General features: G+C 32.9%; 1 protein-coding gene across 1 annotated transcript in view; it reads left to right on the top strand.

Moving 5' to 3' along the window:
- Positions 1-874: 874 nt before the first annotated feature.
- LOC127708653 (uncharacterized) overlaps positions 875-9932 on the top strand; it is a 30519-nt gene continuing 21461 nt past the window's right edge. Inside the window, exon 1 of the mRNA XM_052213716.1 lies at positions 875-891. The gene's annotated coding sequence lies outside the window, so the exon portion shown is untranslated. The remainder of the gene's footprint in view (positions 892-9932) is intronic.

The following is a 9932-nucleotide window of genomic DNA, read 5'->3' as shown; positions in this document are numbered from 1 at the left end:
ATATTGGGATTAGATTCACTGTTATATGTAATGAAATATGATTAACTCGATTTTCTTATCTTTTTGTTTTGTCAAATGATTTATATTAAACTTGTGGATATTCTTTTAACCTCTATGCATACTTAATAGTGTTTTATTCTTGAGTTTGTTCTTTTGGTATTGGACCGGTTATGATGATTATGGCAGAATTTTGCCTGGTGCCTACATCCCCTCAAAGAAACGTCGCAGATAACTATAACTATTTAAGGCTGTAATTTTTCCGTTAGTAAGTATTGGGGAATATGAATGGACTGTCATGAAAAAATATTGATTGGCAGATTTTATCACAATCGGTCTGTCTTAAGGATGACGATGAATGTCATGTCATTGTAATAAATCATGTCTTCGGACTAGTTAGTCAATGCATGTTGTGCCTGTTATTAATCACCTGACCACACTTTTGCTCAGACAGAGCATATGACATCATGAGAACAGTCACTTTTAATTTGTTGTTGCGACGCATAAATTAAACGACAAAACTATATTTACTATTATGATAAGGTTTAAAAATTCTGATGGTGTGAATCTCACGAGATAAAAAATAGGTCAGACAAAACAAATCTATTGATTAATTTTATCGTTTTACAAAGTAATATAATAAATACGTTATACTGAATTTATCTCTTTTAGTTGCATGTAAGATTTCTCTAAGAATTTTCCAATTTCACTTGACAGTGTAGACTAAAACCAATATATACAAAAACTGATTTTCTTTATTTTCATTTAAACATTTGTTTTTTTATTTCCCTTATGACGGAGACGGCAAAATGGAAGGAACGAAAATAGTGATATTTCATAAAAGAGACGGAATGTGTGAGAAAGGGTAGAGGGAGTAGTACAAAGAGCGGAGAGGTATGTATATTCTCCCCTATCCATGCAACCCTTCTTTGTTAATTATTTTTGGAGCCCCTTGCACAAGATATAATCCCTTCCAGCACACTGTAGTTTACATATTTCGATCGGTGTTTGGATTTTAAACCAATGTTTGATCTTTTAAAAGATAATGCTTCCGTTTTCATTTTTCTTATGTGTTTTCCATGTTTGTTTTAGATCCCTTTTGATAATATAGCTCCTCACGATCGTGTTAACAAGTAAAAATTTTTTAATTGTTAATAATCATTTATATACAACATTTTATAAGCCCTTTTGTACGTTCATGCATGTTGTTAAAACATGAATCGTTTAATCAAATACATCCTTACACATGCATGGTAAGGTCATTAATTAAACTGGAGAGAAACATTTCTTAAATTGTATATAAAATAGTATAAAGGATAACACAAAAGAGAGAAATTATATTATGTTTATGTAGTAGATTTAGGGAGCTACCATTTGATTTTTATGGGGGGGGGGGGGGGGGGGTAAGGCTAGGATGATAATGTTGTCCTGCATTTTTATATAGTTGTCATCTCTGTCCTGCCTTTTTATTTTTCACCCTATTCGGTCCTGCCTTTTTTTTTTATTAGTTTATCCTGACTATTTTTACATAAATTGTCATCCTGCCTTTTATTTTGCCAAGTTGCTCATCCTGCCTTTTTTTTACTCAAAACTCCTGTCCTGCCTTTTTTTTTTAAATTTCATCCTAGCCCCCTCCCCCCCCCTCTAAAAATCAAATGGTAGCTCCCTTAAGATAAGTTATAGTTTAGCTTTAATTATTATTTCGGTCTAAATGGCAAAATCAGGGGACAGGGGAATACCTCTTAAACTTCGTCCATTGATATTACGAATATTGTTGATAATCAAAGGTCCCTCGGTTAACGTATTAACAATACTAAACGAATTGAAAGAGGAACTAATTTTACCCTTAATAATTTGTTATCTATATTTAAGACTTGTAGTAGGCATCAATTATTACACAAACTAAAGGAAGTACCACTTGTAAATTACATGGTGTTTTCATAGAGTGTAATATTGTTTTGTCCATTCCATGAGAGTACGCGTAACGTTAAATTTGTTTGTAACCATCGTATTGATAACCCTAAAGATCATAAAAGCATTTTCCTAAAATACAACAGCAAAAAAATGTATCAACTTATCGAATGATTTAATGACTCCACTGTCCAAATCTTTATATTCTTTATTAAGATAAAATAGAGCTAGCTACCTTTCATTTCGTACACGTATAAAAACCAGTAGAAGTTTGATTTAAAATTAGTTACATCAGACGACGGTAAAGTAAATAATCCTGCTTCAACATGAGACTGAAACATCGAATTTTGGATCACCTGAAAGACTAACAGACCATCGAAAGTTAATTGGAAAGAGTGTCGCCAGGTAATTAAAGATGCTCTTTTATCCTATTATGAAAAATGAAAAAAAAACACTGTTATTTTATTCTCACTTAAATGAATAGATATTCGCATATCACATTTCCAGAAAATTCAGAAATTATTGAAATGACTCATATTATGTCCATTTCTAAGATTAAAAATAAACATTAAGTACCTGTTCGTTCGGTCCGGCCCACATATCAGCCAAAAATGTGCCAAAAAAAACTGTACGCTTCCAGTATATTGAAAAAGTATACAATCATATCATTACAACATCTTACCTTATAGCCTCCTCTACTTAAATTGATACAATTGATTCAATTAATCTTGGGACTTTCGATTAATACAATTGTTTCAATTGAAATCTCGAAGTCAAACAAGTCACAGAATGTTTTCCTTTATTAAAACTGATTCGATTGACACCATTGATCTTTGTTGTTCAAATGAAACCACGCCGTCAAACAAGTCCATTCTTTATGTAACTTAAACTGGGTCAATGGAACTTCAAAAGAATTGACTAATCTGACATCCCTAGATCAATTCAGTCGATTTTATGGATATCAATTAAATCAATTGAGTCAATCCAACTTGAAATTGTAAATGGAAAAAATGACTTGGTTAAATCCCTAGCTAAGTTAAGTTGATTGTAACAATAGTACTATAGGGAACAATTGGACCAATTGAGTCGATTGGACTTGAAAATATAAATGAAGACGAATTGACTAGTTTGACATCCCGAGTTCATATGAACCTAAGAATATATATATAAAAGAATTGACTCGATTGACATTGCGACTGAACTGAGTTCAATTGAGTCAGTTGTATCAATTGCACAACAGGGTATCAATCAAATCCATTTTATCAACTTAGTTAATTCAACTCGAAAATATGGGACAGAAAAGAATTGACTAGGTTGACATCCATAATTCATTTGAGTCAGTTGTATCAATTATACCGGAGAGATCAATTGAATCAATATAAATATTATATACAATATTTTACAATACATAATACCTAATATAAATGACTGATGATTGACTCATTTGACTTCTTTATTTTGTATTTTTCAATATTCAATACATGTTTCGTACCAAACTATAAACTAAAATAAAACCAATTTTAATACCGATAAAGACCAATATTCAAATATCTTGCTTAAATGCTTAATTGATATTGTTTAACCTAGTCACATTCTTTATATTTTTCTATCTGTTTCAAGTCTGTAGTCTACTGGTTTTGTATGTTGCTGTCTGTCATTATGGGTTTTTGTTAAATGTTATGAGACCATTAAATTTCTTTTTTGAATTGATTCACGTTTTTTTTTGTTTCCCAAGGTCTTTTTTTAGCTTAATGTACTTTAGGGTTTTGTTCATTGTTGAAGACCGTATTGTTATATATAGTTGTTGACAATATTGTCTTATGGTCTATGATGGATAGTTGTTTCAATGGCTATCATACCACACACCCTTATTTGTATATCCTTATATTGGTTATTGCCCCTAAATGACAATTTGTTTTGTTTTTTGTTTGGTTAAATTTGGGGAGGGTTTATATTCAACATTATAATAGACAGAGGGAAACTGTACACTTGCCAGCTTTAAGACAGGTTTTACATAGAAGTAAAATATGCGAAATAATCAGTTGACTCCTGATAAAGAGTTATTGTCCCTTAATGGCTAGTTAACCATCGTTTTTGCATTTTGATAATATCTTAAGAATAAACTCATTAGAGATACCAGGCTTAAATAAAGGCAAAAGTTGTTTACATCCTTGGCTATTAATCTTTGTGAATAGTTGTTTCATACCATATCTCCATATTTTTATATTATCATTAGAGTCATTGCCCTTAATTGATCATGGTTTACTCTATTTGCCTTTTTGGCAGTTACCTTTAAATCATAATATATAGATACTAATAAAAGCACAAATCATTAGCAAGAACATCCTACAAATAAGTCAGCATAACTGAAATTATCAATTTTGACCTTAAATTGCTGTTTTACCTTTGATTTTTTTCTCTGATACATTGGAAAGTATAACCGTTATGGCTGCCACTGTTTCTGAAGGTTGCAATGTTGCATATATTTATCAGGTGGGCGAATCAGGCCCCGAGGAGCCTCTAATTTATTAATAGACACGTGTTGCGAGATTAACAATTTGCATGATGTTTATTCATTATAATGTTAAAAAATAGGTCAGACGAAACAAGTCTATTGATTACTTTTGTTGTGGTAAAAATATAATTTACATTCAGGCCGTATTGCATTTCTTACATTAAATTGCATGTAAGTTGTCAGTTTTTTCATAATTATTTAATCTACTTTACAACGTAGAAAATGTTTCTGTTCTTTTAAAAAGAATTTCAGGTCCTTTATGAAGGGACTACAAAATGACAGAAATAAAATGAAGGGGACGTGATTTGAGAGAAAGTTTGAACAAAAAGAGGCGGGAGATATCTAAGTAAGGAATAAACCAAACTCATCAGTCAATGAAAGTCAAGAAAAAAGTGCAGGCGAAACAAATCTCAAGATCGGTATATGCCATAAAGAGGATGGGAGGTAGGAGCATAAGAGAATGAGTAGGAAATAGTGCGGAGGGATGTGTAGAGATTGCCCTTTTACTAGCACGTCTTATTATATTATTATATAATCATTTGGTTTTCCAACCTTGTTAATCAATGTTTTGTCCGACTGTTAATTAACAGATAGATTGCGAACGCCAGACGAGCGTTTCGTCTACAAAAGACTCATCAGTAACCCTCGAATCCAAATAGTGTGAATTCTCCTGCTTATCTTGTCCATTTCTATGTGAGTTCATGTGATTGACACATATTTTGTTTATTTTTTACCATGATTTGTATCTTCAAAATGAATTTACAAGATTTACACATCGGTAATCTACTGTTGCCTCTAATGTACACTTAGATATTGAAATAACATCTGTAATTCTTAACCAAGTTTTATTATCTTGAACAATGATTGAATTCCCTTTTCAAAAATACTTTCAATGATCAGACACAAAAAGACTGTTTTGAAAAGTTTTCCTGGATAAGTTCATTTGTTTATAATTATTTATTAGCTGCATTTGAGTAGTTTAAATCGTATTTATATATAAGTTATATACGTCTTTAAAGTTCATCGTTAAATTGATCAGAAACATTTTAGTATAGAATAGTACAGATGAGAACATTAAAGCGACATCCTAAAATGGTTATGCATTTATTAGAACCGTATACCTTTAAATACATTAAAAATTTAATGACGATACTTAAGTCAATGTGTTATATTCGGGTTCTGCACATGACACCACATGGTATACCTACTGAGAGCAGTGTATTTTGTGTAGTTACAGAAACCATCAAAATACTATAAATTGAATAACACAAAACCTAACTTCTTTCATGGAAATTTATAAAGTAAAAAAAAGTACCTCATGATTTTAACAATTTACTTAAGCATTTAATTCTTATAAACAGCCCTGAAGTATTCAACACTTCTTATCTGCCATAGATGCCATCATGCTCAATTAAAAGATTCTATATATCGTTTCTTTCAACAGAGCTTTGTCTACTAAAATAGGAATCGTAGATACTAATGTTTTGTTTAGGTCATGAAAAATCTTACTTTGTGTAGAACCACACTGATTCGAAAAAAAATTACACTGAGGATGATATCACCAAAGTGCTGGACATTTTGGTCGACAACATATTTGTTCAGTTAGGTGTATTGATATTTAACATTCGGTCGGTATTTTAATGGGCACTTACCTCGCACCTCTATACTGGCCGACTTGTTTTTTTAATCATATGCAGTAGATTTTATACAAAATCTTCTCAAAGATAACAAAAAAACATATTCCAAAGTGTTTTAATTTCACATTCAGATATATTGATGATGACTTGTCACTCAATAACCCACATTTCGGTGAGTGTTTGCATCTCCTATATCCAATGAACTTGCGATCAAGGATGCTACCGAAACTGGAGGGTTTACTTCGTATCTTGATCTTTTCCTCGATATTGACATGGATGGACGACTTCAAACGAACATCTATGACAAACATTATGACTTTAAAATTCCAATTGTCAACTTCCCATTCATCAGCAGTAACATACCCTCTGTCCCATCGTTTATCGTTTACATATTGCAATTGACACGTTTCGCTCGTGTATCCTCAAACTATGCGGACTTCATTAGCAGGGGTGTGATTCTTACACAAAAGCGACCCTTACACAAAAACTGCTCAAACAGAGTTTTGAGGAAGAACAACTGAAATCGACACTTCAAAAGTTTTACGATCACCATCACGAATAGACCGATATGATACGTCCGTGTCTCAACTTTCTAGCGACATGTTTTCCAGTCTTATATCTTTAGATACGAGAATATTCGTATATTCTATAAGTTTAAAGATTGTGTCCTATTCCCGATTGTGATACTTTGACTGATTGTGGATTTAAATGGCGGGTGATGCATGCATAACAGGAGACGCTCATGTGTCTTAGTCTCAGCTCACTAGCCACATGTTTTCGCAGTTTTAGATCTTCAGATACCAGATTTGTCGTTTAATCTATTATTTTAATGATTGTGTCCTATTCCCGATTTGGACAGTATGACGCAGATTTGCATTGCAAGGGGATGCATACTTTACAGGAGACGCTTACCCTGTCGACGCATCCGGTTTCGTTCCTTTTGAAGTACGTGTGATAACCTCTGTTTTGTTTGTTACCTTGATTTGTCTTCTTAATGAATTTATGAGATTTGAACATCAGTAAACTACTGTTGCCTTAATAGGCATACTTGTTTCCCACAAACAAATACAAAGCGATTTCTAGGGCATAAGTTGTCTATTAAGAAAATAATTTCTTACAGAACTTTATCTTTCGTTTTTCAACTTGATTGCCATTGAAAAATTAAGGATGTACTAAATGAAACGTTTGAGCCAAACTAGGTTTGTATTACAACAGAACAATTATGTACCCTCTACCTTTATGTTCTCCGCGTGGTTTGTTTTCGTTACAGTAACGAAAACAAGTTATAAAAGTATCTATTTTTTTGTCGTAATGATGAAATGATTGAAGAATACCTCTGTCAGTTCAATTCCATAATACTGTCTCAATGTGAGGGTTTATAAATTACTTATTGGTCGGCGAAGTGATGGACATAGAAATGCCGGCATCCTGGTGATCGTCCTTCCGCCTTGTAAAGCATTGTCACGCATATATTTCTCTGTCAATTTTACTATTCGTATTAACATTTTACGCAAGGTTTCTAATGGCTAAATCTCAATCAAGTCCGAAAAGGGTTCAGATGATGACGGGTTACGGGATGAAGGGTTACGGGACTTACGGCAATTTGAAGTGTGCCTTTATCGAACACTGTCTTCTACGCACTCTCGTGTCTGCATTTGTCGACAAACTACGACGAAAAATTCAAGATTAATATCAAAAACATCTCAGTCGACTTTGAAAATCGATTACGATTGAAAACTTTTCCGGCAGTTATCGCCCTTGCGATGTTAATCACGAGGAACGTTGTCTTCTAAGAATTGTCACTTCTCCATTTCTCGACTAATTATGACCAAATAATGACGGATTTATGTCAACAATTATATCATCGAACATATGTGCTGTTTTATAATTTTACGGGAGGTATGGCCCTATTGAAATATAAATGATGTGCAACATTGTTTAATAAGCACTCTCACGTTTACATTTCTAACTAGATTTTGACCAATAAATTTAGATGTTTAAGATGACAAAATCTCAGTCAAATTTGGGAATGAGTGCTGATCTAATAAAACAAAAACGGAGTTAATATACTAGAAACATAAATTGTGTTCAAACTGTCTTGTTAGCACTCCCAAGTCCCCATTTTTCGTCGGAATTGACGAAAAATGTTTACCCCTGCCATCCAATGTCTGTCCTTCCAATATCCGACAATTCTCCGGTTTTGCTTGTACATTGTGAGCTAATGTTTCGTTCATATGTGTATAATGATGAGTTATAGATCGAGTTTTCGTTTCGTTATGTAGAATAACCTACATTTGTAAAATTGTAGTCCGTGAATATTATTTTTGTCCGGGATATTTTTTTATCGCTCCTGAAAATATTGAGCTGGTTATTCATTTTCAAAACCTTTATATCATTTATGTATGCTATAAAAACTTGAAATTGGAAAACAAATAACCACAGATGTTTTATAGGTACAGTGATGTTTATCACAATTAAGATTTATCATAGTTACGTAATTTTGTTATTTCTTAATCAATAAAATATGTTTCATTCTTGTAGTACAGTAATGTTGTCCTCTTTAATGATGAAATGCATATCGTTGTTCCAAAACTGTCGTCTCCAGATTTTATAATCACTAACTTCAGCTGTCGACGAGATGATTTCAAATTTACCATTAGGAACCCTTGATTCATTAGCTTCCAAGTAAAAAAGATGTCATGTATCATGGAAATCCTGGTATGATTCGCAATCCATGGGATATCATATCAACTGGTAGATATATATACCATATAGAGGTGCTTCTGGATGATTGATTGTTGGTTGCTTAACGTCCAGTGGCAAATATTGCATGCATGTTCAGGAGGATGGGTGCTTCTGGAATGTTGCTAGATAAAAATGGAAAGCTCACAATGTGAAAATAGAAATATCTATGTTCAATTCACTGTCAATGTCTAGATGTAAGTCAAGATATGAAGCAGACCTAACCACATCTAAGCAATTTTTGGAAGTTATTATCAAAAGGCTAAAACCATAGATTTTGACTATTTTCTCTGCAGCTATATTGTTCTTTAGAATCCACTATAAAGAAAATAAGTCTTTCACCTCGTTTAAAATTGCTTAAAATGATTATCCTCTCTCCATTTTAACCTATGCAACTAGCGTGGCTGTTGTTAAAAAGCATTTTATACTTAAATGATTGATTGTGTCTATTCGAACTTATATGGTAAGGTCATTTGCAGGAGCTGTTTACTTCCAAATGCAAATCGTGTGATCCTGATCATTATCCAATATTTCCCCACTGTGGATTATTGTTACATAAGTGATCCTTTTAGGAGATATAAAATTAAGAAGATGTGTTATGATTGCCAATGAGACAACTCCCCGTCAGAGACCAAATGACGTAGGAGAGAGTTATTTAGGGAGATCCCATTGAAAAAACGTCTTCTCTGAAATGAAGAGGCCAAATAAAAATATTATCTTAAGATGCTTTCTACAACACAGTCTTAAGCAAGTTCTTCTCCGATTATGTATTTATAATCCATAAATTGATGTAAAGTGAAGTGACATAGACTTCCTCAGATTCCGGGCATTCAGATGCAAGCCATTAGCTATTTTGTTGGGCTCAGAGGCGGATCTAGTGGGCCAGGAGGCGCCTTCTCCTTATGGAGCTGCATATATAATAAATTGTTTTATAATTATTTAATTTCATTTGAGGTGACTTATAGGTCCATTGGGCCGGGTGTATTAATATTGATATTTATAATATATTGTATGTTTATAATCTGTACATATTTACACATGTCACTATAATAAATAATTTACTTACTATATAATAAATGCATAGACTTTTTACAAGTATCAACCCAAACGTAGGCATCGCAGGGGCCCCC

The sequence above is a fragment of the Mytilus californianus genome, unplaced genomic scaffold, assembly GCF_021869535.1.
Source record: "Mytilus californianus isolate M0D057914Y unplaced genomic scaffold, xbMytCali1.0.p SCAF_7, whole genome shotgun sequence".
NCBI lineage: Eukaryota > Metazoa > Mollusca > Bivalvia > Mytilida > Mytilidae > Mytilus > Mytilus californianus.
This window is presented reverse-complemented; position numbering and strand designations above follow the sequence as displayed.